This window comes from Sturnira hondurensis, unplaced genomic scaffold (genome assembly GCF_014824575.4).
Source record: "Sturnira hondurensis isolate 20B ecotype Veracruz unplaced genomic scaffold, ASM1482457v3 Scaffold0002638, whole genome shotgun sequence".
Lineage (NCBI taxonomy): Eukaryota > Metazoa > Chordata > Mammalia > Chiroptera > Phyllostomidae > Sturnira > Sturnira hondurensis.
In genome coordinates this window covers 476,791-481,911 of record NW_028075269.1, presented here as the reverse complement: position 1 = coordinate 481,911, position 5,121 = coordinate 476,791, and the positions used below count along the sequence as shown (strand labels likewise).

At 47.7% G+C, this 5,121-nt stretch overlaps 1 pseudogene; it reads left to right on the top strand.

The window, feature by feature from the left end:
• The first annotated feature begins 3,717 nt into the window (after positions 1-3,717).
• LOC118983189 (serine/threonine-protein kinase pim-1-like) lies at positions 3,718-4,739 on the top strand (annotated as a pseudogene).
• Positions 4,740-5,121: the final 382 nt, after the last annotated feature.

The following is a 5,121-nucleotide window of genomic DNA, read 5'->3' as shown; positions in this document are numbered from 1 at the left end:
TGCCTGTCTCTGACTCCCTCTGATTTTTGCTGCCTTTGTCTCCTCCCTGTGTGTCTCTGCATGGCTTTGTTCCTGCTTCTCCTTTTAGTGTCCTTGGTGTTGTATGTCACTCCTATCTCTCTATGCCCCCACTCTCCGGCCTTCACATCACCCTCAACAGTTTGAGGGGTTATCTCAAGAAGGGGCTCATTGAACCTCAATTATTTTTCAATGGCTCAATCAGGGGCGGAGGGTGGGGGGCAGTATTCAGAGGTATGTAGGTACCATGAGAGAAGCAGGAGAGTCAGGGCTTTAAAGTCTCTGGAATGTTCCTGCTGAAGCCAGAGCTGGTGACAGTGTCAGGCAGTTTTCTGAAATTGAAAAGAGACTGCTAACCTAGAAGATACATCAGTAGAAATTGCCCTGAAAGATGCCTGGGACACAAAGATGTGGAAAATAAGAAAGAATTTAGAAGAAGAAACTGTAACCTATGTTGAATAAACCTCCAGAAAGAAAGAACAATAAAATTCATCATAAGAGTAAACTAGTAGATAGTACTTACTATGTGTCCCTGTTGGAAACTATTGGTTAGCCAAAAAGTTCACTTAGTTTTTTCCGTAAATAAAGGACACCATTTTCATGTTCACCAATAACTTTATTGATTTGGATATTTTGAGTATGTTGGCTCTCTCCTTCCTGGCATGACACTGACTGTTCTCAAATAATTCCTTGATTTGACCGCTATCAACTGCTCTACCCGACCGCGGACGCTTGTCCAGTCAGAAATCTCCAGGACGAAACATCAAAACCACTTTTGACACATTTGATCCATCACAGCACCTTCTCCATACACTGCACAATTTGTTGTGTGTGTTTCCATTGTATTTTTACATTTCTTGAAGTAATAAAGCATGTGATTGCTAAATTATTGACTATTTTCTTCTATCGTATATATTAAAATGGTTACCCAAAAAATCACCAATTTTTAAGTATTTTTAATTAATTATGCTATTACAGTTTTCCCAATTTCTCCCCCTTGGTCCCCCCTCTGCCCTGTCCCCTCAACCCTCCATCATTCCCCTTCCCCTTAGTTCATGTCCATGGGTTGCGCATGTAAGTTATTTGGAATTCTCTGTTTCCAGTGCCATTTTTATCTCTCCCTGTCTATTTTATGCCTACTAATTATGCTTCTTCTTCCCTGTACCTTGTCTCTCCTATGCCTCCCTTCCCCCTCCCCACTGAAATCCCTCCATGTGACGTCTATTTATCTGATTCTGTTCCTGTTCTACTTGTTTGCTTAGTTTTTGTTTTCATTTTCTTTTAGGTTCACTTGTTGATAGTTGTGAGTTTGTTGTCATTTTATCATTCATATTTTTATCTTCTTTTTCTTAGTTAAGTCCCTTTAACATTTCATATAATAAGGGCTTGGTGTTGATGAACTCCTTTAACTTGACCTTATGTGGGAAGCACTTTATCTGCCCTTCCATTCTAAATGAAAGTTTTGCTGGATATAGTAATCTTGGATATAGGTCCTTGCCTTTCATGACTTCAAATACTTCTTTCCAGCCCCTTCTTGCCTACAAGGTTTCTTTTGATAAATCAGCTGATAGCCTTATGGGAGCTCCTTTGTAGGTAACTCTCTCCTTTCCTCTTGCTCCTTTTAGGATTTTATCTTTAATCTTGGGTAACTTAATGATGATGTGCCTTGGTGTGTTCCTCCTTGGGTCCAACTTCTTTGGGACTCTCTGGGCTTCCTGGACTTCCTGGAAGTCTATTTCCTTCACCAGACTGGGGACGTTTTCTTTCATTATTTGTTCAAGTAAGTTTTTAATTTCTTACTGTTGTTCTTCTCCTTCTGACACCCCTATAATTTGGATATTGGAATGTTTCATGTTGTCCCAGAGGTTTGTAAGTCTCTTCATTTTTTGGATTCTTGTTTCTTCATTCTGTTCCAGTTGGATGTTAATTTTTTCCTTTTGTTCCAAATCGTTGCTTTGAGCCCTTGTTTCCTTCCTGTCATTGTTGGTTCCCTGAATATTTTGCTTGATTTCATTTTGGGTATCTTTCATTTGTTTTTTCATTTTTTGACCAAGCTCAATCAGTTCTGTGAGCATTTTGATCACCAGGGCTTTAAATTCTCCATTAGATAGGTTGGCTATCTCCTCATCACTCAGCTCCCTTTCTGAGGCTTTGTTCTGTTCTTTCATTTGGGCCGTATTTCTTTGTCTTAACACACCAGCCTGGTTGTTCTGGTTGCTTTTTTCTTTAATTCCTTTGTTGTCAGAGATCCATGCCATCTGATTTTTCCAGCGCTTCTGTTTGTTTATTGATTTTAAATCGGTTGTTATCATCCTTTTGGTTGTGTGAGGAGATGAAGGGTTTCTATCTATGCCTCCATCCGGGCTGGAACTCCAAAAATTCACCAGTTTTGATAAGCCTTTTCTTTTAATGCACACTGATATGACAGCTGTCACAACATAATAATAATAATAATAACTGTCAAAAGAAGTTAAGGGCAACTAAGCACCTCTAGAGCCAACTCGCAGGGAAAAACCCAAGGGAACGCTTTGGCCAAGCCAATATTGTGTAATCAACTCACCGCTCTTTACAACAAACCTCTAAAGTAGGTAATAACGTCATCCCCACGTTGAAGACGAAAAAACTAAAACACGGAGGAGTTACCATGTTCGTCTAAGGCCACATTCAGATGCCAAGCAGCCGGCCTCCAGGGTTTGTGTTCTAAACCGCCGTGCAAAGTTTGGAGAGAGAGCAGCAGAAAATTGTCCAGAACTATTAAATGGCAGTAATCCTGAAATCCAGGACTCCACAAGCCCTAAACGTGATAGGAAAGCAGAGCCACCACACACATAACGGTGAAAGTGCAACACACCAGAGGCAGAGGAAAGCTCCGGGAAAGAGAACGCGAGCGGAAGCTTGGCTCTCGGCCAGCCTCGCAAGAGCAACGCTGGCAGCAAAGGTGGGCCTTTAATGCACAGGAGGAATGAGGCTGTCTCCCTAACAAGCTGTATCTGAAAAGAGCAGCTTTAGAAAATGAGCAAAAAGCTATGACATTTTCAGGCAGAGAAAAACTGGAGCACTCACCACCTGAAAACTCAAGGAAAAAAAGCTGAAGAATATGGTTTTTTAAAAATTTAATCTTTATTGTATTTTTCATTACCCTTTAGCATCCTTACACGCCCCCCGCCCCCTCCTTCCCGACTTCAGCGAGCACCTCCAGCCGTCACCATGCTGTTTGTTGCCCATGTCCACAAGTCCTTTTTCCAAGGTGGCTGGACCCAGCGTCAGCAGCAGCAGCAGCAGCAGCTACAAGCTCCCTGTGCCCTGGCCCTACCACAAGAAACCCACAAGGCATCCACTCCCCGATGGGTCCACCAGCCGCCAGCCCTGGCAGTGCACCCAGTTGCCGTCTGACTAGCCCTCAGCCTCCTGTGCGAGCCCCATCTCTGTCTCCTGCTGCAGCTCTTCTGGACGCAGTCCCTGGAGGTTGGGGTGATCTGTCCCAAATCCACTCTCTTGCCCCCATGCACGCAGCGCCCTGCGAGGAAAAGGCGCCCCTGGAGTCACAATACCAGTTGGGCCCGATACTGGGCAGTGGTGCAGTGTGTGTGCTCCATTACTAGCAGCAGTGTCGCTGACAGCTTGCCAGGGCCCTCAGGCACCTGGAGAAAAGGACAGATTTCCACCTGGGGAGAGCTGCGCAATAGCACCTGAGCGCCCATGGAAGTGGTCCTGCTGAAGAGGGTGAGCTTAGGCCTCTTGGGCGTCATTAGGCCCCCAAACTGGTTCGAGAGGCCCCATGGTTTCACCCTGATCCTACAGAGATCCAAGCCACGGCAAGACCTCTTCTACTTGACCACAGAAAAGGGGATCCTGCAGGAGGAGCTGGCCCCCAGCTGCTTCTGGCAGGTGGCAGGAGGGCAAGTGGTGCTGCCACGACAATGGACAATGGGGTGCCTCACCAGGGCATCAGGGATGAGAACGTTCTCACCGACCTTAGTCTCCAGAGCTCAGGGGCGCTGCTCAAGGACGTGTTTACACGGACTTTGACGGGCCCCCAGTGTATAGTTCTCCAGAGCGGATTTGCTACCATCGCTACCAGGCCTGTCGCTGGGTCTGGTCTCTGGGGATCCTGTTGTGCATCACGGTCTGTGGAGATACTCCTCTCCAGAGGGATGAGGAGTTCATCGGGGCCGCCTCTTCTCCAGGCAGAGGGTCTCTTCAGAGTGTCGGCATGGTAGATGGTGCTTGGCCCTCAGACCATCTTGGCGCCTCAGAGAGGCNAGGAGGGCAAGTGGCGCTGCCACGACAATGGGGTGCCTCACCAGGGCATCAGGGATGAGAACGTCCTCACCGACCTTAGTCTCCAGAGCTCAGGGGCGCTGCTCAAGGACGCGTTTACACGGACTTTGACGGGCCCCCAGTGTATAGTTCTCCAGAGCGGATTTGCTACCATCGCTACCAGGCCTGTCGCTGGGTCTGGTCTCTGGGGATCCTGTTGTGCATCACGGTCTGTGGAGATACTCCTCCCCAGAGGGATGAGGAGTTCATCGGGGCCGCCTCTTCTCCAGGCAGAGGGTCTCTTCAGAGTGTCGGCATGGTAGATGGTGCTTGGCCGTCAGACCATCTTGTCTGCCCTCTCTGGCGAAATCCAGTATCATCCGTGGATGCAAGATGTCCTTCTGGCCCGGGAAGCGTCTGAGATCCACCTCCACAGCCTGACGCCAGGGCCCAGCAAGTAAAGCTTTTCCATCAGCAGATGCTCCAGGGAGGGGAGGCCTCTGTACTGGTGACACTTCTCACCCAGTAGGACAGTCCTCGATGCAGGAACAACATTTACAGCTCATTCCAGAATGCCTGTGACCACGGGAGGAAACTCCTCTCCTGGCCCCAGGTCCTTGTGGAGGCTCTTCCCTCTCACAGGTCTCCAGGCAGCATTGCTGGACTCTGAGAAATCTGCAGGGCTGGGGGAGGTGGGAGTGTGAGAGAACCGTGCCATGGAACTGTCCCCTTCACCATGACTTCTGCTGAATGCAATGGTGGGTTGGGTTGGGAGAAAATGGCTTGAGGTAGGATAGGACTAGTACCATCTTAGTCCCCGTCACCTCTTCGACTCTTCCGAGT